Source organism: Lithobates pipiens, unplaced genomic scaffold (assembly GCF_037356315.1).
Source record: "Lithobates pipiens isolate NorthernLeopardFrog02 unplaced genomic scaffold, aLitPip1_a1.2 Scaffold_18, whole genome shotgun sequence".
Taxonomy (NCBI): Eukaryota; Metazoa; Chordata; class Amphibia; order Anura; family Ranidae; genus Lithobates; species Lithobates pipiens.
This window is the reverse complement of record NW_027507758.1, coordinates 236,604,516-236,630,917: the sequence shown is the minus strand read 5'-3', so window position 1 is coordinate 236,630,917 and position 26,402 is coordinate 236,604,516. Positions and strand designations below refer to the sequence as shown.

The following is a 26,402-nucleotide window of genomic DNA, read 5'->3' as shown; positions in this document are numbered from 1 at the left end:
CAAGCATGTTTTGCAGCACAATATGCTGAGGGATATCTTGTAGATAGGCAGCTTTAAATTGAGAACGTGCTCAAAAACTTTTTGCATCTTTACTGCTTTTCAAAAAAGTACTAATATGTTTAAATTGGCATGCTGTAAAATTGTTTTCCATTGCTGGAAAGAAATCTCATCTTTGTTTTACAAGCTATAATTTTGTGTGAATAAAAGCTCTACACATAGAGGCGGCTCTCTAATTAGGCAAATAAGGTGATTGCCTAAGGCCCCGCGCGACCACCTAATTTGCCTGATGTGCGTGTGGAAGAATGGGAGGAATGTCCCCGGTCAGTGTCCCCAAGCTGGCAGGGTTAGCGGGCTGGGACGGTAAAGTGTCACCGTCTTTACTGTATACAGCGCTGCTGCAGATGAATTGTAAAGGAGGCGGAGCTGCCGGCCACTGCTGAACCCGTCAGGATGTAGGGGCAGACTGGGAAGGGGGGGCCTCGTAAAAAATGGGGCTTGCTCTGCATCACTGCAGACAACCGTGACACCCGCCGGCCGCCGCTGCACTGTGTTAAATCTGCAGCAGAGCGGTGCAAGTATGCTATGGGCCCATCCAACGAACGCATTCACTTCCCTGTCAGGCGGAGTAATCTCCGCCCGACAGGAACTTCCTAGTCCCGCCCGACGTGATATCATTAACGGGCCGGGAGGCGGGATGAAAAGGCAGAGGAGACTGCTGCTGCACAGACCTGCGAGGAGCCAGTGAAGCCCCCTGCAACAGTGCAAGTAAGTTTACAGATGGTATTTGTAATTGCAACATGGAGGGGGTTAATGCATTACTATGCATTAGTGACCAGTGGCAGTTAACCCCTTTGTGCTGCATTAGAGGCAACAGTATCAGTGTTAATTAACTCCTATATGGTGCAGCATGAAAGGGTTCATAAACACTGATACTGTTTCCACTAATGCAGCACAAAGGGGTTAATTAACTGCCTCTAGTCACTAATGCATTAGCTCTCATGTCATACTACCCCCCACTATACACTCCACACACCTCTCATGTCATACGACCCCCCCACCATACACTCCACACCCCTCTCATGTCATACTACCCCCCACCATACACTCCACACCCCTATCGTGTCATACTACTCCCCACCATACACTCCGCACCCCTCTCATATCTTACTACCCCCCACCATACACTCCACACCCCTATCATGTCATACTACTCCCCACCATACACTCCGCACCCCTCTCATGTCTTACTACCCCCCACCATACACTCCACACCCCTCTCATGTCATACTACTCCCCACCATACACTCCGCACCCCTCTCATGTCATACTACTCCCCACCATACACTCCGCACCCCTCTCATGTCATACTACCCCCCACCATACACTCCATACCCCTCTCATGTCATACTACCCCCCACCATACACTCTGCACCCCTCTCATGTCATACTACCCCCCACCATACACTCTGCACCCCTCTCATGTCATACTACCCCCCACCATACACTCTGCGCCCCTCTCATGTCATACTACTCCCCACCATACACTCCACTCCCCTTTCATGTCCTACTACCCACCATACACTCCACTCCCCTTTCATGTCCTACTACCCACCATACACTCCACACCCCTCTCATTTCATACTACCCACCATACACTCCACACCCCTCTCATGTCATACTACCCCCCCCACCATACACTCCGCACCCCTGTCATGTCATACTACCCCCCCCCCACCATACACTCCGCACCCCTGTCATGTCATACTACCCCCCACCATACACTCCGCACCCCTCTCATGTCATACTACTCCCCACCATACACTCTGCACCCCTCTCATGTACATTCTACCCACCATACACTCCGCTCCCCTCTCATATCATACTACCCCCACCATACACTCCGCACCTCTCTCATGTACATACTACCCCCCACCATACACGCTGCACCCCTCTCATGTACATACTACCCACCATACCCTCAGCACCCCTCTCATGTACATACTACCCCCACCATACAATCCGCACCCCTCTCATGTACGTATTACCCACCGTCATACCCTCCACTTTCCTCTCCTACTCCAATTTACCACCATTGTACAGTAGGGGCCCCTACTAGGGAGATGGTGACCTGTAGCATACAGAAAAAACAGTGAGTGTGGATAAATTATGCTACCTATTGGGCATGGCTTTTTAGTTTGATTCAAAATTTTAGTCCCATTTTTTTTTTTTTATATTCTTCAGTTATTTTTTATTTTTATTTTTTTACAATCTTTTTATTTATTTATTTTTACATTTTTTGGTGAGAGTTTTTGGTATCTTTGAGATATCGGGGTTCTAAACGGACCCCTGAAGTCTCACTTTTGAGACGGAGAAAGGAAATGAGGAAACACGTTCCCCAGTTCCTTTCTCTATAGCGTCAGCTGCACTGTAGATGAATGAACAGGAGACAGAGGCTCCTCTTAATTCATAAACTAAAGCATAGTATTCTATGAATGAACAAAGTGAGCGATCAGTTCCAATCATGCACTGTGTTCTTTTAGAAAAGGTAAGGGCTGGTAAATGTAATTTACCAGGCCCTTTTCCCAGCCTCCATCCTGAAGACAACCCCCCCCCCCCCCCACAGCAGTAAGCTGGAGAACAGAGGAGGGAAGTCTGCAGGGCTGTGGGGGGGGGGGGGGCACACTGTTATTTTTTATCGCTTGAATTATTTTTTCCATTATGGGCCTCATGTCCAAGTTTTGCCTAAGGCCTCACAAAGCCTAGAGCCGTCTCTGTCTACACATACCTATTCAGATACATGCATTTAGTTTATTCAAATTGCATCTCTTTATGTATATTAAAACTTATTTTCCCAAATTTGGCTCATGGTTAAATATTTTAGATTACATTCACATGGCAGTAACATGGCTGTAAACATTTTAATGATCATTATGCAAGGAACAAAAGTTTTAGCATAAATGATTAGTCAATAGAGCGGTGTTTAATGCTCTAAAAGTTGTCATATTCTTTTTCTCTATTATATACCGGTATATGTATACTCATGTCAAGCAGATGCAGATTTTTGGTTATGGATCTGAGCACAGTGCATGTTTATGCCATTGAAAACCATGCAGCTGCATTGAGATTGGTAAATAAAAAATGGTTAGAATTTTTTTTTTTTTTTTTAAGACCATGTGAATGAGGCCTTATTTGGAACTTAGGAGTTGTTTTGGTAAGCAGAACTGATTGTTCTGAGCGGTACAGTAAATTATATTAATCATTTGTACTACCTCAAAGGCCATAGCTAGCTTTTTGTAAATTGTCTATTACCAAATACTGCCCCACCGTTACATGTCTGAAACAACCCACCCAAAACATTTTATTTTGTTTTGCTAGAGCAGGAGAAAGTGAGTGCTTTTTTTTTTGTGGGTCCATTTACACCACTCAGTTCTTCCTGTGACATTTGTATAAGAAATGAAGGGAGCTCTTGTCACTGAGACAGAAATGCACAGACTGTGATAAAAACATTGTCAGAACTTCTAACTCTTCCTCGTTGTTCCAAAACTTTTTTTTTCAATCTGTTTCCCATATTGGAGAGATTTCCCATAATTTCCTGACCTGACAGCAAGTGAAATCTCCCCGGTATGAACATCTTCTTTTGCGTATTGCGCAAAACAAAAAATGTCTGAGATTGGGCTTTAAATAACTATAATGCTTACTCGCTGATTTGTGATTTGTGAAGTGTGTGTGTGTGTTGCCATATTAATGTAAAGGGATGAAATATTCCCAGATTGAGCATTTTACTCTGTTGAGATTCAGACTGCATTATTAGGTGGGTAGATGTGGTAATCTTTTATGTCCCATAAACTGTTTACATCCTCTATGGGTCTTAAAAGTTTTTTCCACTTTTCTCCCATGACAAAACTGTTTTTTTTTTTGTTTTGTTTTTTACACCTGTCTATTATTTAAAATTTAAATGAACTTTGAGGTCTGACACTAGATCGTAGTGACACGGAGATAGTGGAATGTAAGCAAGTAGTCTGGTATGGGCAAGTACAGCTTTATTTTCAATGTTTTGATTCAGTCATACAAGTCTTATTCTGCAACCTGTTGCTTCTCTTTTTCTCTTCCTCTTAATTAATTTTTTTCTCACGGACTAACAGAAACAAGGCAGGGGAAGGGCAATTATTGGTGCTCAAGGAGGAAATGGCTCAGTACAGTACAGACTGAATAATGTGAAGTGGCTTTTAAAGGTTAGCAGCATGTCATGCATGAGGATGGCCAGACTTGCCTGTTTTAGAGACAGAGGTATAAATCTCTATCTCTTTTAGGTTGTTAAACAGGTTTTTTCCTGTTAATGATTTTAAAGCCACATTTAAAAACTCTCATGCATCATTACAACAAATTTGTAGTTAAATCATATAGTTATAATTGTTAAAATATGTGCCTACCTACCCCACCCCTATATTTATCTAAACTATCTAACAAAGCCCATTTATCAGTTTTTTTTCTTTTTCTTTGCACTAAATATGCTGAGGGTGCACCATGAAATGCAGTATCTGGTCTCAATAATTCGTTTCAGGATATCCATTTTGGGGATACGTTCTCTTTAGGCCCTACTAGATTTTTGGTAAAATATAAAAGATGAGGTTGCACCAAGTAAGTAAATAAAGATACCCAACATGCCAAACCTTAAATTTGTATGCATTTGTGACATGGCGACAAACATCAGTACCCTAAATTTTCCATACGCAGCGCTTTAAAAGCCCCCTATGGGTATCCATTTAGTGTTACGGAGGAGGTCTTGTGCTAGAATTATTCCTCTGCCTCTGGTGTGTGTGGTGATATGTAATGTGTATTGCAATCAATGTTTTCACATGTAGGCACCCCCTGATGCATGCGATTACATTCATATTGGGGGGGGGGGGCACCAGTACCAGGGGTGTGTGAGAGCAATCAGGTTTCCCAAATGCTGCAGCCACACCAGATTGTGTGTGAAACACCCCCACCCCACCACCTCCGTCTGGTCCATAAGGACCTGGCAGCAAAAGGGTTAAAGGATAAGTTCACCTTTTTTAACATATTGCACCCATATTCAGGGTGTAACATGTTATGGATGCACTGGCTCCCTGCTCCCCTATATTGACAGCTAGTGGGGGATTTTCCACCCCCCCCCCCCCCAGCTAGCTGTCACAATCTGCAAAAAACGTGGCTGCGTGGGGCTCTGCCTGGCCACATCATCCATTCACAGTGTTCTGTGAATGGGAAACGAAAAAGTCTGACAGCCTTTGCGGCTGTCGACTTGTCGTTCTCAATGAACTACCATCGGTGCTGTTGAGCTCTGTGCCTGTTTATTAAGTCTTTCTGTCACTGCCTGGCTGTATCGGAGGTACAGGCAGGCAGATACACACACAATCTGCAGGACCATGGTGCAATGCTTTAAAAGTCCATTACAAAAAGAATCCTTTAGAGTCAAGGAAGCTGCTTCAGTTTAATTTGCAACTGCACTGATGCTAAGCATGTGATCAGTTATGACACTGGCCATTTGATTGACAGTTTGGTTGAGGGCACAAGCTAATGTGACAGTTAGCAATCCCGGCATTTCAGGAATGTAACTGTTTTTTGAAACTGTTAAATCGATGGGTTTAGTTCCACTTTGTTTTAGGGCTCATTTACACTTACTTCGGCTTCAACACACATTAACAGCTAGTTTACACTTGGTTCAAAACAAGGCTTCGCCCATGTCACTAAATAAAATGGTTACAGTGCTGTTTAAACCTTGCTTTGCTTTGGCTTTGCTTCAAAAATTATAACCCACATAGCTTTAAGTGTGCTTCAAAGCATCGTCAAAGCCTCCATAGAAGTCTATGACAAAGCTTGCTTGAAGCCACACCGAAGTCTCATTGAAGCACCAAGTAAAAGCAAGGTGTAAACAGGACTGTAAGCAAACCATTTTATTTAGTGACAACGGCTTTGACTGACGTTCAGAGAGCTTTAACAAAGTGTGTCTGAAGCCTTGTTTTGAAGCAAGTGTAAACTAGCCCTAACTGCTGTTCAGGGGCACTGGGCTTTAGCAATAAAATGACAGCTTCCAGCAAGCAAAATCTAGAGCAATGCTGGAGGCAATTTACAGCACACACTGTGTGGTAGCATCATTATTAAAGTGGAGTGTAGGTTTCTTGTTAACCACTTAAACTCCCGGACCATTTTCCAGCCAAAGGACCAAGCCCCTTTTTGTGATTCAGCACTGCGTCATTTTAACTGACAATTGTGCGGTGATGCAACGTGGTTCCGAAACAAAATTGGCGTCCTTTTTTTCCCATAAATAGAGCTTTCTTTTGGTGATATTTGATCACCCCTGCGATTTTTTTTATTTTTTGCGCTATAAACAAAAAAGAGCGACAATTTTGAAAAAAACACATTATTTTTTACATTTTGCTATAATAAATATCCCCCAAAGATATATAAAAAAAATGTTTTCCCTCAGTTTAGGCTGATGCATATTCTTCTACATATTTTTGGTAAAAAAAATCGCAATAAGCATTTATTGATTGGTTTGCGCAAAAGTTATAGCATCTACAAAATAGGGGATAGTTTTATGGCATTTTTAGTAATAATTTTTTTTTTACTAGTAATGGCGGCGATTTTTTTATTTATTGGGACTGCGACATTATGGCGGACACGTTGGACAGTTTTGACACATTTTTGGGACCATTGGCATTAATACAGCAATCAGTGCAATTAAAAATGCACTGATTACTGTAAAAATTGCACTGGTAGTGAAGGGGTTAACCACTAGGGTGCAGTGTAGGGGTTAAGTGTGTGTGGTTTTTTTTTTAACTGTGGCTTGGCGTCTGGCATCACTGATCGTCTTTCCCTATAACAGGGAACAGTAGGAAGCACGAGGAGAGGTTTGTTTACACTTACCTCCCCTCGTTCTTCAGCTCTGTGACCCGATCGCGGGACACCGGCGGCGATTGGGTCCGCGGGTCCCACGGCCACGGCTGGGCACTTAAAGGGCAACGTACAGGTACATGCTTGTGCCCAGCCATGCCATTCTGCTGATGTACATTGGTGTGAGGCGGTCCTTAGAAAGGGGTGTCTGATTGTCTGTCTGTCTTTTGGGATTTCTTTCAAAGCAAATGTCAATGTTAAAGGGCTACTATCAGTATGATAGGGAGCTGTTTGCTGTTCCAGTCAAGGGTATACAAGCTTATATATTTGTTGCGCTGGACTGGGGTCTTTGGGAAAGGGAAGGGGTGCAGTTGGGGCGACTCCACCCACCTTTTACAGGTTCTGACAAAAAAAAATCATTTTTTTTCCCGACTGAAATATATAAAAAAATATATATCTATGGATAGAGGGAGATCTCTCTGTCTGTATGACTGTCCATGAAGAGACTACATTTCCCATCATCCTTTGTTTCATGGCACTGAGTTTTTGATGCTCTCTCCACCCACAGTTGGTTTTGCATTCTGAAGGAGGAGATGAGGAGTGATTTTACATTTCTGTGCTTTGATGTTGCCTGTAAGTATTTGCGTACCGACTGTTGGCAAATCAGATGGTAGCATGCTTGTAGGCCACAGTGGCACTCGAGGGGACTCTGAAAGGCAGCATAGCCAAAAAAATGGAACCCGAGGATAGAGAAATTGGAGATAAATGCCACATAGAAAACATAGGCAAACATAATAGGCACAACTGTATGCTGCATTTCATTTTTAAATGAAGGATTTAATAAAATTTTAAAACCACAGTTTTATATTGCTGTATGTGTCCCCATTAGTTTGATTCTCCCTCATTTCCTGAATGAGATACTACAGCTTAATGAACCAAGTCAAGTGTTCCTGTCCATCACCAGTAGAGGCTAAGACTTGTGTATACATGAACCATTTTTGTAAGTGACTCTGCCCTTTTTAATTATACTTTTCTCATAGTATACCTGTATGTGTGCGTTTTCAGGCAACATATTAAAAAGGGTGTAACTGGCCTGCAGACTGTATGAAGATAAATATCTGTTAAATTGAAATGTATTATTGTGTGTTTGCCAAAGGCCATGTTACGACAAATCTAGCTATAAATTAGATTCATTATAAGATTATTGATGGTGTCACGGAAAACAGGTAGATGATTTAGCCTTTGTATAGTTATGTAATGTAAATAAAATTAAAGAGCTGTTCTCTTGCAGAATGTGCATATTTATGCCCTCAATGGTGTGTTTGTTAGCACGGGAAGGAAATATTTGAGATATAAATAAGTGCTATAAACTATAATTTAAAGGAGTCATGCGGTCTTCTGTTATATGATTCACCAGATCTGGTTTCTCGGCCAGCTTACTGCGTTATCCCAGCTGTAATCAGATTGAAGACTTGCAGCACATCTGAGTTTATTAAAAAGAGATTTTCTTGTTTGCTTCTTTTGAACGCTTAGCTGTCAGGTTGAGTGTCTTCATGTAGCCAAAGCTTATGAAGAGTCCCAGATATATTGCTTGAGTGCAACTGAAAAAAAGTTGAATATACAGTATATCATACAGCATCTCCACGTGTTCAAACATTTATTAAAGCATTAGGAGGATTTAAGCTTTTTTTTTTTTATAGGCGCATAGAGTGATTGGTATTTGTGAAATGCGTAAGTATGTCAAAAGCCCAAACACATTTTTTTTAATTTGGACAGAATGTTCAAATTTCTACTGGCATTTTATTGGTTTCTTATTCCCATACATAATAAAATTTTTAGTCTCCCTGTAAATAGTTTCTAATTCTACTATTTTTGTTGAGAAAAGTGAAGGATAAAAAGTATGACACATGTTCCCCTGTTGGCATCATCCAAGGATTATTGTATATCCCAGAGATGGACTAGGTCAATGAGTGGATAGGTAGCTTTTACCCTGTCTGTCATTCTCTGACATATCTGCTTGTCTATGGCCAAATTAAAAACAGCCTGCCCTGAACAGAAATCCAGTTAAAAAAATAAAATGAAATTGACCCAAACCTATTACAATGTCTTTCAGTGGTGGACAGAATGTGAATTAAGTGACAGATATTTAAACTAGGGCTGTGGAAATAAATGATTAATTCCTCGATTTAATCACAATTTTTTTTGATTGATCAAAATTCTTTTGATCTACTCACCTCTCCGTGGGCTTCAGGGAGTTCCGTCGGAGATCCGGTGATGTCACGGACATCGATGCCACCGGACTCCTCCCCCCTTCCCCAAGTGCCTCCATCTGCTAATGAAGGGAAAGGAGTCTGGTGACTTCACCGGACAGCCTGGACAGTGATGGTAAATATGGATGTGGTTAACTGGGATCGTTCAGTGAGCTACGTGTAGGCAAATTTAATAACCTCCGTTTTTAACATTGTTGTCCTTAGAGGTTGATAAGCTGTGATATTTTTGCCGTGTGGATTGGCTTCTGCTGTTGCCATGATGGCAGCGCTTGGTTTTGATCAGGGGTCTCAAACTGGTGGCCCTCCAGCTGTTGTGAAAATACAAGTCCCATCATGCCTTTGTCTGTGAGAGTCATGCTTGTAACTGTCAGCCTTGCAATGCCTCATGGGACTTGTAGTTTTGCAACAGCTGGAGGGCCACCAGTTTGAGACCCCTGCTTTTGAATGACGTGCTAGCCATGCCCCGTGGAAACTAACTAGTGTCGGGTGATTGTATATAGTGTATACCACATTTACTGGCTAATTAAGAGTTGCAATGCAAGGAGATCAGCTAAAAGTAGTTGGATCTGTATGTATGTTATAATTAATCGAAAATAGTCGATTAATCAATAAAAAAAAAACGATTAATCGAACACAAAAGATTTAATCAGTAACAGCTCTAATTTAAAGCTTTGTAAATATGGATAAAAACGAATTCTAAAACTAAAACTGCAATTCCTCGTGTTACCTTTTTTATATACTTACCATTGCCTGAAGATTTATCCATATTTGCCCCTACAACCGTTTCCAGTTTTATTTTATTCTCTTTATTAGATACATGTGTGTATATTACAAAGGCCATATTTGTGTGCATCTGCTTTGTGGGAAAGTATCGTTATTTGCCAACTATATATAATCCAAAGTTAGATATTTATTCAAAGCATTTATAATAAAGTATAACTGTTGATAAAGCAGGGGCAGAGGTTTTGTGCAATAATGAGTAATAATTATAATGTAGGAGTATGCACACACATCTGCAGTATATTACACTGCATTATCTAAAAGACATGCCCCTCTGCTTTCTATACCTCCCCCCCCAAAAAAAAAAAAAAAACAATTTTAATGAAAAATTTTTGTAAACCCTGTATGTAAAGCTAAACCCCAAACCTTTTATTTTTTGTGGATAGAGTAAAGATGGGTTAGAACCCCTGTCAGATTTTTTATCACCAGCAGTGGGGACATTCACGTTCTATATGTGGCACTGTTTCTGTACAATGGGAACACTTACTCCGAGACAACTGTCTAGAGCAGGAGTCTCAAATTAGCGGCCATCCAGCTGTTACAAAACTACAAGTCCCATGAGGCATTGTAAGGCTGATGGTTACGAGCATGACTCCCACAGGCAGAGGCATGATGGGACTTGTAGTTTTGCAACAGCTAGAGGGCGGCCAGTTTGAGACCCCTGGTCTAGAGGCTCATTCACATGGGTTGCTTTACTGCAGGTCCAGTGGAGGTCCATATTTTCCCAACATGGAGATGCACAGGTGTTGCATGCATGCCCATTCCGGCGTCCCATTCTTTTCTGCAGCTGTATCCTAATGTGATGTGCGGGTGCCTGAGTTTACGTCGTATGTGCTTGGGGACCCACAGCATCACTCACCCGCATGTCATATTAAAGTGGAGTTCTGCCTTGGGGAAAAAATAATTAAAGTCAGCAGCTACAAATACTGTAGCTGCTGACTTTTACTATATGGACACTTGCCTGTCCAGGGAGCCCACGAGGTTCGGCATGATCTTCTTCGGATCAACTTTCGGGTGCAGCTGACACCATTCCAGGTAAAGGAACCCAACTGGTTCCCTACTGAGCATTGCGAGAAGCACGCTACGCTTTCTGACTGGCCCGGCGGCAAAGGAAGGAGAAGAGGGCTGAACTTCCAGGCAATTGGGCCGTGGCCCAGTCTACCCGGAAGTGGGGAAGGGGGCCTGTCGAAAACAGGTCCCTGTTCCCTCCTCCCCCTCTGAAAAGTGCCAAATGTGACACCAGATGGTGGAAGAAGCAATTAAGTGAAAGTTCCACTTTTGGGTGGAGCGCCACATTAGACACAGGGACTGTCCCAATATAAATAGCCTGCCGTATTGTGCCCGGTGTGAAAGAGCCCTTTTTTGGGGCAGAGCTTTTCTCTCACTTCCTGTTGTGTGTATACAACAGCGGGAAACACATGACAAACAAAAAAATAAAAATGACATGAGTTTTAAGCATAGAGCTTTACATATAATATTGCCCTGCAAATTAAAGATTTAAAGAAAATAAAAAGTTGCCCTTTTCAGATGCTTCTGTAGACCAAATGGAGTTTCCTCCTTGAAGACAGCCATCCATCCATCAGATAATATACCCATAGTGAAATTGGGAGCACCATAGGTTGGCATGTAGATTTTTTTTCTTCTGAATGCAAATATACAGAAATAATCTTTCCATATACTATTTTAATATTAACAAAATGTCTTGGGTAAAATACATTGATGAACACTTTCTGCATAAATAGCATTTTAGTATTTTTGTGCCTTAGCCTCCATTCATTTCTTGAAGTGGCTTGGATGGATACATCTGCAATATTAAAAGGAACTGAGCTGACACAGAATTGATCTGTCTGCTTATCATCCTCATTTCATTTCCAATTTATGAGTTGTTAGGATTAGGAGATGTGTTTTCTGTCTCTTATATAAAATATTGCATTTGCCATTTCCCATGGAAAATACGACTGGGATATTTGCTCCTATCTATACAGTCATGTATAAAACGTATTTCCTGTGCATTCTAAAGAATTGCCTGACTCTTCTTGTGGAAATTGCAGTTTACTATGTGGCTTTTTCTCAAAGAAACTCTTTTGGAGAGAATTCAGCACAGTTTCTCCTATTGTATTTTAATAAACATAGTAACATTTCCTATACCAACTGTTGAATAAAAAGAGAATTTTTTTATTACTGTTAGAAAGGTGTGCAGACGTGCAGTAAATTGTTATGGAGACTTGGAATGTTTTAAAGTAATATTTTCAATATCAAATATTCCAGCAGTATTTTCTGGAATATGAGAACCAAACGTATTATGAAAGCAAAGTATGTTTGACTTTTTGTGGTCTTGATAAAACTCTGCAATGCATATTCTTTGACTTGTTATCACAGATTTCAAAATAGGGGTTGTGTTTCTCTTATTTATTGTATCTTTCTTAAAGTGTTACTAAACCCAGGACCATGCATTCATCATATCTGGTCTTCCCGGTACACAGAACATGGAAATGCAATTATTGTAGTAAATATAAACTGCTAAATACCTTTTTTTCATCAGCAATTAGAGCATTCTTGTGACTTCTATGAGTGTCTGGTTAAAACTTGTAGGAGGGGTTTTCATTCTACTCTGATTGTCCTATGAGGCTGCAGGACCCCTGACCCTCTGTCTGGACAGTGCTGATTGGCCCTGTGCTAATCACATGTACCCTCCCAAGAAACAAATCTCTCTAACAATACACACCAAACTGAGCATGTGCAGAGTGTCCCCAAGGCTCTGTTCTATAAGGACATGGATTGGAGACCTTAAAAAAGGGAAGGATCAGAGAAGACCAGATCAAAAAGCCCTTTTTACACAATTCAGAGGTATAACCCCTTAGGTTCTACAGCGAGTTTAACAAATATGAACGCTGGTTTGAGCGAACAAAAAAAAAACAAAACAAAACAAAAAACTATCAGTGTGTACTAGGCTTTAGCCTGTGTGGGGACAAGACACTGTATAGCCAGCCACAGATGGATCAAAAATTGATTGGTTCAGCAGGGACTGGCTGAATTTCAATTTATGTATGGCCGTCCTTATTTCGACAGAAGTTGATCATTAGATTGCTTTCTGTCTATTGGGCTTGTTGGAATTTTTTTTCGCACTCAGTGTACTCTGACAGAAGAGGCGTCCCGCTTTCAGAATACAGTGTCTTAGCAGGGGAGATTGCTCCTCGCTCGTGTGGATGGAGGAATATTTATTTTTATTTTTTCATCAGCCATCTCATCCACTCAGAGTTGACGCTAGAGCTCTCAAATTATCAAAGAGCATTATCCAGTCTAGTTAGAAAGCTCTAGCAAGGGAGCATTTTTGGTCCTCTGCTGAGAGACTACTGCTTCCACGGGTGAGTCCCCCCCTTTTTTTTTTTTTTTTTACTCAGCAGTAAGGTCACATTCACACCAAATGCAATAGGCTGGGTTTCATTGTTCAGTTCATAGCAATTAGTATGCAGTGTTGGAATATGGAACTTGCTGCATTCAAGCACAGTGGCACGTATTACAGTAAATCACAGCAAACATGTCATACTTACCTGCTCTGTGCATTGGTTCGTTACCGCAAAACGATGTACCAGTATGTTGTCCCCTTTAAGGGCCATAACAGGCGTGCCCACTGCACGGCGGGGGACCTGATGCGCACCCATGATCACGAACACAAGAGCCAGAACGAGGATTTGTGTGTTTAAACACACAAATCCCTGTTCTGACGGGAGAAGAGACACATCTGCTGTTTATAGTAATTACTAACAGCGATATGTCTCCTCCCCCAGTCAGTCCCATCCCCCCATAGTAAGAAACACTTACAAGGCAACACATTTAACCCCTTGATCGGGGTTAACCCCTTTCGTGCCAGTGACATTTACATCGTACTCAGTGCATTTTTATATCTCTGATTGCTGTATAAATGTCAATGATCCCAAAAATGTGTCCGATCTGTCCGCCACAATGTCGCAGTACCACTAAAAATCGCAGGTCACGGCCAATACTAGTAAAAAAAAAAAATAATAATAATAAAAATGCCATAAATCTTTCCCATAGTTTGTAGACTCTATAACTTTTGAGCAAACAATCAATATATGCTTATTGCGATTTATTTATTTATGTATTTATTTTTTAACCTAAAATATATGTAGAAGAATACATATTGGCCTAAACTGATGAAGAAATTTTGTTTTTAAAACATTTTTGGGGACGTTTATTATAGCAAAAAGTAAAAACGTTTATTATATATATATATAAGTGTGTGTGTGTATATGTGTGTGTGTGTGTATATATATATATATATATATATATAATATATATATATATATATATATATATATTCTTTTTCTTACTCTTCATTTTAATGAATGCAAATTTATTTTGCCTTTCTTCACCTGAATCCCCCAACTTTAATTAAGATCTACGTAGAACTGAGAGAGGAAAATGTGCTAAGAGCTTCAAAGGCAATGTTCCTCATTAAAAAATATACAGCATGGGGATGAAAGAAATGACTGGTTTCAGAACATTTTATGGCTGTCAGTGCTTGCAGAATTAACTGTTGACAGGTCAGAAATTAGGATGACCTGTATTATTTGTGTACTTCTTTGCATCCCAGATCTTTCCTCAAACAAACTAATATACTGATGACCATGTTATACATAATAAATATATTGCTGTGTGTTGGATCTTTCTATTAGTGAGGACATATTTTTTATTTTTTTTTATAATTTAAAACCTTTTCCTCCCTTGGAGGGAAATATTATTTAATGCACATTGCATATTTTTTTCACTCTTGCTCCCTTCTGTTTTATTATACTATATGCAAGTTAGTAGCCTTATGCCGCGTACACACGATCAAACTATCCGGCGGAAAAGTCTGCCCGTGTGTGGGCTCCGGCAGACTTTTTTTACCCAAAAGTCCGGCAGACTTAGAAAGTAGTTTTGACTCAAAATTTGTCCGGCGGACAATACGGCCGTGTGTGTGCTAGTCCACCGTACTTTTGAAGTTAACTGATTTTTCCCGCACTGAGAAAAGTCCGTTCATTTTGAATGCAGCTCCAGGGTAGCCCGGACTAGCGAAGGAAGCCAATGTCACTGCCTTCGGAGGCGATATTTGACACGTCGCTGGCCCCGTCACCTGGTATGGACTTAAAGGGGAAGCCCTATGCCGAAAAAAAGTCTGTCTGTGTGCTATTCCGACAGACCAAATACGACGCAAGGGCAGCTATTGGCGACTGGCTATTGAACTTCCTTGTTTAGTCCCGTTTACGTCATCACGTTCAAAATGAACGGACTTAGTCCGGTCATGTGTGGCCAAGTCAGTTTCGTTCAGAAAGTCAGTCGGATCTCCGCCGAAAGTCCGTCGGGAAGATTTTGAATTGTGGGCAGAATCACAGCGATCTTGCCCACAATTCCAGATTGCGGCAAATAGCGTGATGTGCTTTTGGGTGCCTTTATTCTTAATGGCATCCCAAATGTGGTGGTGTTCTGCTGCTGATGCCACACAACAGAATCGTGAGGCAAAGGGCTTGTTTAAAAATGCACATAGGGTAGCCCGTTAAGGTGAACGGGCTACCCAGTGTGCGACACAGGAAATTGCAAGAAAATCCTGCAACAAAGATTGTGAGCGGGAATGCTCGTTCCTGCTACAAGGTATGTGAACGGGGCCTTGTGTACTGCAGCCAGTCTCTCTCACTCTCTCACTCTCTCACTCTCTCACTCTCTCACTCTCTCACTCTCTCACTCTCTCACTCTCTCACTCTCTCACTCTCTCACTCTCTCACTCACTCTCTCACTCTCTCTCTCTCATTAATACATAGATCATTCTAGATACTTCTATACATAACACCTCTTTTTCAACATCTATACTTCACAGTTCAAAAATGTGGAGGTCTATGCATTTTCATGGGCTGGTCAACTTTTGCCAAATTGTGTAGCTTCCTCAGGACCAGATCACAAAGTATCAAATGCTGCTGAATATAAAAATCCAAATCAGTTTATCACAAATATTACCACCATTTTCTTAGCATAACAATTTTTATGTATACAAAACATCTATATTGATCTACTCACATTTATAGAATGGCAGAAGGTCACTTGCCTTACATGAACGTCTGAGGGGGTGGGCACAGGGGCCAAAGCTCCTCAAATTGTTGTCCTTCTAGTACTCAAGATATATATGTATATATCTATCAAATCCTTCAACACAGAAAAATCAAAAAGCAGAAACTCAAACCACTTATAATGGGTAGACATATACTGTATGTATATCCCTCAATACTAACAAGGTATTGTTAAATACTTATTGTTATTAAATAAGTTAAATAAATATTGTTAAAAACTACAGGGAGTAATGTCTTTCCCAGATCTACACCAAAGAATTCTAATCGTAGGAAGACCAATCGGAACAAGTCATAGTAAGGCAGCGGGAGTTGCGTTTTTATGTGCTGGCCTGTGATATAGCAGTAATACACTATGGGATTGATTTACTAAAGGCAAATCCACTTTGCACTGCAAGTGCACTTGGAGGTGCAGTTGCTGTAGATCTGAGGGAAAAATCTGAAATGAGTGGAAGCTCTGCTGATTTTATCATCCAATCATGTACAAACAAAAATGCTGTTTTTTTATTTTCCTTGCATGTCCCCCTCAGATCTACAGCGACTGCACTTCCAAGTGCACTTGTAGTGCAAAGTGACTTTGCCTTTAGTAAATAAACCCAAATGTATAGTTACTTCTCAATAGTGCTTAGTATATTTATTACAGTGTTGCTGTTGCCAGATATTGTTCCCTAAAAAACATAATATACATTAATGAGATTATATATTATGATCACTGGGCATTCTCTCCATTCACTGTATCCAAATCTGGCCAAAAGCAGACTACACCGTTCTATTCAAGCAATGTATCAATCCAGAAAGTGCATCCCATTTGAAGAGGTATGAACAAACAGAAGGCTTATCCCATTAGGGAGTGCTACTTGTATGCACCTCAAAGCATTTTCAGTTTTGGGACACGTGACAGGTCCCATATGATTGACAAGAGGGAGGGGGCAGAGCTGAGCCCTTCCTGCGCTGAGGGGAAGTGATGTCACGAGCCCAGGCACTGATGGAGGCAGACTACGTGGGACCACCTAGCAACAGCCATTTAGAGGTGAGTAAAAAAAAAAATCCAAATTTTTTTTTTTTTGGGTGCAACTCAACTTTAATGCATAGGATGCATTACGTTGAAAAAACACAAGGATTTACTGGGTGTTTAGCCCCAGTTCCTTTTAGGCTCTGGCTTTTAACTGCAGGCAGAGGGCACAGCTGCACTGTTTAGCCCTACTGTCAGCAGCCTGTTAAACTCTGAGAGACTGATCACTGCTGAGGCTGGGCATCTCTTATAGATTTGGTCAGGTTGCTATCAGGGGGACCATCCCTTAACCCACAGCTAAACACCTGAGCCTCATACACTGGGGTTAAATGACCAGTGAACATATGAGGCCTTTGCCATTGTTTTCAGTGCTCCATTATTCTTCAGCATCTGCTAAATTGTACATTTCTTATTTTTCTGTTATTTTTTCTGTCTACCTTTTCAAGTGTAATAACTCTCAAGTCTCCCACCACTTGTGGGAGTCTCCCGCATTTGACTGTTCCCGGACACCCGCAAGCGCCAGGCTTAGCCAGTCACTCAGGGGGCTGCTGTCAGCTGCTAGGAGCTTTGGAACTTTTTTTTAGTTTTAAAAAGTACAGCTGAGAGAGAAGCTGAGGCAGCGGCTTTTCTGTGAACAGGAGTTGGGGCTGGCTGAGGAAATGTCTAGCAGCGGAGGGCTGGAGGAGCAAGTGGCTATATCGTGCAGCAGACTGAGTGTAACCCTCTCCAGCCCACCACATTTGATTGTACACAGGTGCTGAATGGGGGGCCGGGAGGGAGATACCACTGGGAGGGCCAGTGTCTTCCAGAAATGTATACCTTCAGGCAGTGCAAGGTTACTGATCGACCTCCCCCTCGCTCTGTACTCTTTATTTTTCCTTATAGCTGCACACTGCTTAACCACTTGCCGACTGCTGCACCCCGATATATGTTGGCACAATGTCATCAGTGGACAAAAGGGGCATACCTGTACATCCCCTTTAATTGGTGGGGCTAGTGGGGGCATGTACCGCGTGCAGCGTGACCGTGCTCAGGGGTCCCACGTACTCTATGTCTGCCAGTGTCCCACGATCGTGTCACAGAGCCGCAGAACGGGTAGATGCCTATTTAAACAAGGCATTTCCCCATTCTTCCTAGTGACATGACAGGAATCTACTGCTCCCTGTCATTGGGAGCAGTGATCGCTGTCATGTCAGTGGTAGCCCCCCTACAGTTAGAATCACTCCCTAGGACACACCTAACCCCTTGATCGCCCCCTAGTGTTTAACCCCTTCCCTGCCAGTGTCATTTACACAGTGCATTTTTATAGTACTGATCGCTGTATAAATGACAGTGGTCCCAAAATAGTGTAAAACGTGTCCGATGTAGGGCTGCAACTAACGATTATTTTCATAATCGATTAGTTGGCCGATTATTGTTCCGATTAATCGGTTAATAACCGTAAAAAAAGGTGTGGTGTATAATTTAGTTAATATGTAAAGTTTTAAAAAAGGTAATTTATTCTTAAATATCTCTATATGCAGTGGTAAATATAAATAACCAACTATATGGTTAAGGAGCAAAATATCTAATCCACTCTGAGAATAACAGACAGAGGAGATATACTGTATATATTAGAGGGGATATATACTGTAAATACTATTAGAAGAGATATACTGTATATACTATTAAAGGCTATATACACTATTAGAGGAGAGATATACTATATATAATATTAGAGGGGATATATACTGTATGTACTATTAGAGGGGATATATACTGCATATGCTATTAGAGGAGATATATACTGCATATGCTAATAGAGGAGAGAAATACTGTATATACCATTAGAGGAGAGAAATACTGTATATACTATTAGAGGAGAGATATACTATTAAAGGATCAATCTGGTAAATATCATCAGACTCATTAACTTTAACCCCATTTTGTTACTGGTCGATTAATCGATTATGAAAATAGTAATCGATTAATTTAATAATCGATTCGTTGTCGATTAATCGATTAGTTGTTTCAGCCCTAGTCCGATGTGTCCACCAGTCACAGTCACGATAAAAATCGCAGATCGCTGTCATTACTAATAAAAAATAAATAACAAAAATGCCATAAATCTATCCCCTATTTTATAGACGCTGTAGCTTTTGCGCAAACCAATCAATATTGTGATTTTTACAAAAATATGTAGAAGAATACATATCGGCCAAAACTGAGGAAAAGTTGTTTTTTATATCTTTTTTGGGGATGTTTATTATAGCAAAAAGTAAAAATATTGCATTTTTTTTCAAAATTGTCGCTTTTTTTTGTTTATAGCGTAAAAAATAAAAGCCTCAGAGGTGATCAAATACCACCAAAAGAAAGCTCTATTTGTGGGGAAAAAAGGACGTTTGTTTTGGTGTAACGACACACGACCGCGCAATTGTCAGTTAAAGGGGGTAAAATCTTCCGGCTCTTAAGCGGTTAATCACAGTGATAAGATCTCTGCAAGAGGCTCCCTCAGGCATTCTGTGTCCAGTGACAGGGTCACACATGATTGGTTGTTAACCATTTCAGCTCCGCTATTTAGCCAGAGCTCTGTGTGTGCTGCATAGTTTAATGTTTTTGTGAAGGATTTACTGCTGATTCAGGCTAGAAGTTTCATAGACCCATTAACTGTTTACTGTCCTCCACTAATCCTGATCAGTTCACTATTTGTAAGAAAATGTTTATTTTGGAAATTAAATGTGCTGCTGCCTTGTCACTTGGTTGTACATTTTAAAGGAGGATTACTGACTTGAGCTTGCAGAGCTGGATTAAATAGAGTAGCACAGTTCTGCGATATCATATACTTGTTCAACCATAAACGCAGTCTCTGATCATCTCTTGTATCATGTCTGCAGTCTCTGATCATCTCTTGTATCGTGTCTGCAGTCTCTGATCATTTCTTGTATCATGTCTGCAGTCTCTGTTCATCTCTTGTATCATGTCTGCAGTCTCTGATCATCTCTTGTATCATGTCTGCAGTCTCTGATCATCTCTTGTATCATGTCTGCAGTCTCTGATCATCTCTTGTATCATGTCTGCAGTCTCTGACCATCTCTTGTATCATGTCCGCAGTCTCTGACCATCTCTTGTATCATGTCCGCAGTCTCTGACTATCTCCTGTAGTGTGTCTTACACATATAAAACTCACATCACTCACACACACAGCCTACATAGGCTGCATGTGATTGATATTACACACACACACACACACACACACACAAAATGTTCACACATATATTAACTTGCCCGGAGGGAGGGGGACGTCACGTCACCTACCTGAAATAATTCATTTTGCAGGTTGTCTGAATAGCTGCACTTTTAAAATGTAACATTATATTAAATCATAATTATACTCCTATATGGCTGACATATATTGCTTGATTAGAAATTATTTTTTAATTTATACAATTGTGTGTAATTTTCAGCACATTATTTTGAGCAGAAAATGATTGACAATTAAACTTGTATGTTTCTTTTCCTAGGAAAAAATGTTCTATTCCACAGAAGGTTATAAGGATGCAAATGACTCCTTCCCCCCTGAAACCATACCCCACTTGTGAAAGCGTTCTTCTCCCCTGGCAGCCACTGTCACTTTTGGACTTGGCTCCGCCCACACAGTCACGTAATTCATTCACAGAAATCTCTGAATGAATAAACTACAAATCACGTTTAACGCCATGGCAGACGGACTCGTGGTTCTCAATTAAGCAAGAGTGTGATGCCATGCTCATAGTCCATTGATAGTTCCTGCAAGAGCCTGGCATTGCACCCTCAATCCACTGATTTCAGGTGCCATATTTTATAGACTCCTGTGAAATAAAATAAAATAAATTCACGTTTGTTTTCCTGAAAAAAAACTTGCATTTTTTTAGGTGAACTTATCCTTTAAAGAAAAGGAAAAAAGTTGGTGTTAGGTTTATAGCTTCATGGCTGGTTTGCCTATAGGATGACTAGCTTCACCCTTGTACCTATAGACACAACCGCTCAATGCTTTATGACTTGACACAGTTCTGTAAGTGTATAATGAATTTCTCCCATGAAGGATTTTGTCCTGAGGCACACTAGGATAAAGATTTTTTTGTAGATCTGTCTCTAGTCATAGAACATCTTTTGCCTTACAACTCTGAGATTTATGTAGAAACCATTTACAATGAATGTCCTGAGGTATGCCCATAAATAACACCATCAGTATGAACAAAAAAAAATCTCTTTTACTGTGTGCTGTAACCCTTTAACATTCTCTTTCAGCAGAAGCACCCAGTGAATACTATTTAAACATTTCTTTTGGCCTATATGCGCTTTAATTTTTTTTGTAAATTAAAATGAAACAAGAGTAAGCTTGCAAAGTGCTACTTTTTATTCAAATGAATAGAAGATTGTGGGACTAGCTTGGAATGTGACCTTTTCACACTGTGACCTTTTTATTGGTTGGCTGCAGAGTGCTCTCTGGTCCAGACCTATGGCATAGCCTTTGGTGTGACCATGTCTCTGATGACTCACTTGGCCAGTATGTCACGTGGACCAAACATCAGTAGGTACTTCATATATTAGAAGCATTGGGTGCCATTTTTATTTTCCATTAGTCTCCATGAAAAGGGTTAAACCACTGAGTGCTGTGCCATTAGATTATTGTTGCTTTCACAGCGCTACTGTTCCCATTATTGAGTGTGAGGTAATACTCTACCTTCACTTCTCCAAGTCGCAAGAGACACCCAGTTCCATCTCATTTAGTCCTTGCTGCCACTTGGTGTCCTGGTCACCTCCAGCTGTTTAAACCCCTTCTGCTTCCAGCAGCTGGTTTTACCTTTTAGCCTGAGCTATGTTGTCCCTGCTTGCAGCACAACATGCCAGATCCCAACTGCAAGAGAGTTGTCCTGCTGTACTGGATCCCTCCACCTCTTAATCAGCAGGAAGGCCTGTTGTGCTCCCACTCAATGGCCTGGAACACTGTCTGTCTTTGTTTAAGTCCCTATAGAGTCTTCCTTTGCTCTATTGCATCTGGTACCACCCTTTGGTTTTAACTCGGGAGGATTCCACTGCTTTTATGTATGGTTTCATGGGCCATATTGCAGTTTTAAATTCTGATCGTAGGCCATACATGTACCTCAACACTTTTTCCTTGCAAAATATAAGTATGACCTTCCAGGAGCTTCTAAGTCTTAAGCTACGGAGGCTGTATCTGACAAAGTCTCAAAAATCGCTAGATGATGATGTTGTACCTAAGAAGTCCCAGGCAGCTGCCCTGACTCCCAGTTGTAAAGAGTATTTCTGCTCCTATTAATGTGGTGCATGCCACCCTAAAATCAAAGAGCAGCGTGTACCTTCTACTAGTGCTGCTACCTGTCTGATATTCCCTGGAAGATTACTAAAGGTTTCCCGAGACACACACTACGCCCAGACGTGTGGCTGCCAGCATGAACTAGCAACTGTCAAATTGGTGCAGATGGAAGCTGGATCCTTTTTTGTCTTTTTTTTAATTTCTACTAGAGTTTGACAGATTAACGTCATGTCCATGTTTAGTTTGCAATTCAAGGCCTGCCAGAGTAAACAATTTTTTGTAAAGAATCTGCAAACGATCATTTTATATGATTCTTAAAGACTGGTTAGGACACTCCTGGATCAACAGTGGGAACAGAGGAAAAATTAATATTGGGGTGCAAAGCATTTGGGAGTTGTGAACAGTTTATTAGGGATTTTTACTGTCTCCATACAGCACATCTAGGAGTAGAGTGTGCATTGGGAAAACTTTAGAATTTACATAGTTAATAAGGTTGAATAAAGACACTAGTCCATCCAGTTCAACCTAATTCACATCGATCCCTACCCTCGAGGAGCCCATAATCCAAGGTCCCCATTCTTATACTAGGGCCAATTTTGGACAGAAGCTAATTAACCTACCTGCATGTCTTTGGAGTGTGGGAGGAAACCGGAGTACCTGGAGGAAACCCACACCGGCACAGGGAGAACATGCAAACTCCAGGCAGGTAGTGCCGTGGTTGGGATTCAAACCAGTGACCCTTTTTACTGCTAGGTGAGAGTGCTAACCACTACACCACTGTGCCGCCCCCCTAGTAGTCTTTGGACTTTCCAGGGTTCCTAGACAGCAGCACTAGTAGAAGCTAACTGCTGTTTTTCCATTTATATTGATATGCAGGACAAGAAAACTCCCAATAAACTGTTCATACCTCCATAAATTAGAAAGAAAATGTAATTTTGTGCTTACTGTAACATCCTTTGTCTGGAGTTGATTGAGAGACACAGGTCCCACCCCTCTGTTTTTATGATCCTACTGTTAGTACTGCTGTTCTACAAAACTGAGACATGTTGGAAGTGGTAGGGGTTGCAGTGGGCTGGTGACTATATTTTGTTTGCCAGTGTCCAAATACTCCTGTAGGTGGCAGCATAATCCAATTTTCTGTGGATCCTGTGTACTTTAACCACTTGAGGACCGCCGTATTGCCATTGTACGTCAGCACAATGGCACAGGCAGGCATAATCACGTACATCTACGTGATTGCCTTCCAGCGGGTGGGGGGTCCGATCGGACCCCCTCCCGCTGGTTACGGCGGTCCGATTCGGTCCAGGAGCGCTCCGTGATGAGGGGATGGCCGTTGGTTTTCGGCCACCCCCTCTGTATCGCTCCTGGCCAATGAGAAGCTTCCTCCCCTGTGTATTGTTTACACAGGAAGGAGGAAGTGATGTCATTCTCCTCGGGGCGGTCTTTTTGACCGGACTACGAGGAGAACAGTAAAAGTAAGTGTGCACCAACACTACACTGACATGTAGGTACACACAGGCACACAAACCCCCCCCGATCCCCCCCCCCGATCGCCCCCCGATCCCCCCCCCCGCCCCCCCTCCCCCCCAGTCACAGTGTCACTGATTGCATTGATCATTTCTTTACTGATCAATGCATTCAGTGTCAGTTGTGACAGTAAAAACTGTCAGGACAGTTAGTGTTAGGTCCAGGGTAGCCCCCTATCACCCCCCAATAAAGATTTAACCCCCTGATTGCCCCTAGAGTTAACCCTTTCACCCCCTTTTGCCAGTGTCACTAAGCGATCATTTTTCTGATCGCTGCATGTGTCGCTAGTGTCGCTAGGTAGCTAGTTATTTTTTTAGGTTCACCGCCAGGTTTTTATAGCGCTAGGTACCCCGATATACTACCCAATAATGTTTTTAACCCCCTGATTGCCGCTAGTTAACCCTTTCACCCCCTTTTGCCAGTGTCACTAAGCGATCGTTTTTCTGATCGCTGCATTAGTGTCGCTACAGTCGCTAGGTAGCTAGTTATTTTTTTAGGTTCACCGCCAGGTTTTTATAGCGCTAGGTACTCCGATATACTACCCAATAATGTTTTTAACCCCCTGATTGCCGCTAGTTAACCCTTTCACCCCCTTTTGCCAGTGTCACTAAGCGATCATTTTTCTGATCGCTGCATGTGTCGCTAGTGTCGCTAGGTAGCTAGTTATTTTTTTAGGTTCACCGCCAGGTTTTTATATCGCTAGGTACCCCGATATACTACCCAATAATGGTTTTAACCCCCTGATTGCCGCTAGTTAACCCTTTCACCCCCTTTTGCCAGTGTCACTAAGCGATCGTTTTTCTGATCGCTGCATTAGTGTCGCTACAGTCGCTAGGTAGCTAGTTATTTTTTTAGGTTCACCGCCAGGTTTTTATAGCGCTAGGTACCCCGATATACTACCCAATAATGGTTTTAACCCCCTGATTTCCGCTAGTTAACCCTTTCACCCCCTTTTGCCAGTGTCACTAAGCGATAATTTTTCTGAACGCTGCATCAGTGTCGCTAGTGTCGCTAGGTAGCTAGTTATTTTTTTAGGTTCACCGCCAGGTTTTTATAGCGCTAGGTACCCCGATATACTACCCAATAATGGTTTTAACCCCCTGATTGCTGCTAGTTAACCCTTTCACCCCCTTTCACCAGCGATCACAGTATAAGTGTCACTGGTGACGCTGGTTAGCCAGTTAGTTATTTAGGTTCCCCGTCAGGTTTTTATATAGCGCCAGGGACCCCCATATACTACCTAATAAAAATTTGAACCCCCTGATTGCCCCTAGTTAACCCTTTCACCACTGATCACCGTATAAGTGTTACGGGTGACTCTGGTTAGTTTGTTTTTTATAGCATTTTATATTCAAATCCGGAAGGCAGTGCTTGGTTTTCGGGGTCCCGTACGTGGCTAGGCTCCCAAAAAGTCCCCCACATGTGGTATCCCCGTACTCGGGAGAAGCAGCAGAATTTATTTTGGGGTGTAATTTGACTTCTGCACATAGCATGTGTGAGCAATATATCATTTAGTGACAACTTTGTGCAAAAAAAAAAAAAGTTTGTAATATTCCCGCAACTTTTGGCAAAATATAAAATATTCCATGGACTCAACATGCCTCTCAGTAAATAGCTTGGGGTGTCTACTTTCCAAAATGGGGTCATTTGGGGGGGTTTTGTGCTATTTTGGCATTTTATGGCCTTCGAAACTGTGATAGGTAGTGAGGAGTTAAATCAAAAATTTGCACCCTTAGAAATCCTGAAGGTGGTGATTGGTTTTCGGGGTGCCGTGCGCGACTAGACTCCCAAAAAGTCCCACACATGTGGTATCCCCGTACTCGGGAGAAGCAGCAGAATGTATTTTGGGGTGTCATTTCACATATGCCCATAGCATGTGTGAGCAATATATCATTTAGTGACAACTTGGTGCAAAAAAAAAAAGTTTGTAATATTCCCGCAACTTGTGGCAAAATATAAAATATTCCATGGACTCAACATGCCTCTCAGTAAATAGCTTGGGGTGTCTACTTTCCAAAATGGGGTCATTTTGGGGGGTTTTGTGCTATTTTGGCATTTTATGGCCTTCGAAACTGTGATAGGTAGTGAGGAGTTAAATCAAAAATTTGCACCCTTAGAAATCCTGAAGGTGGTGATTGGTTTTCGGGGTGCCCTGCGCGACTAGACTCCCAAAAAGTCCCACACACGTGGTATCGCCATACTCGGGAGAAGTAGCGGAATATATTTTGGGGTGCAATTCCACATATAACCATGGCATGTGTGAGCAATATATCATTTAGTGACAACTTTTTGTAAAAAAAATTTTTTTTTTTTTTTTTTGTCATTATTCAATCCCTTAGGACAAAAAAAATAAATATTCAATGGGCTCAACATACCCATCAGCAATTTCCTTGGGGTGTCTACTTTCCAAAATGGGGTCATTTGGGGGGGATTTGTACTGCCCTGCCATTTTAGCACCTCAAGAAATGAGATCGGCAGTCATAAATTAAAAGCTGTGTAAATTCCAGAAAATGTACTCTAGTTTG

The 26,402-nt window shown here is 41.5% G+C and overlaps 1 protein-coding gene across 7 annotated transcripts in view; it reads left to right on the top strand.

The window, feature by feature from the left end:
* SASH1 (SAM and SH3 domain containing 1) overlaps nt 1–26,402 on the top strand; it is a 279,554-nt gene that overhangs the window by 68,451 nt on the left and 184,701 nt on the right. The gene's annotated exons all lie outside the window — the stretch shown is intronic.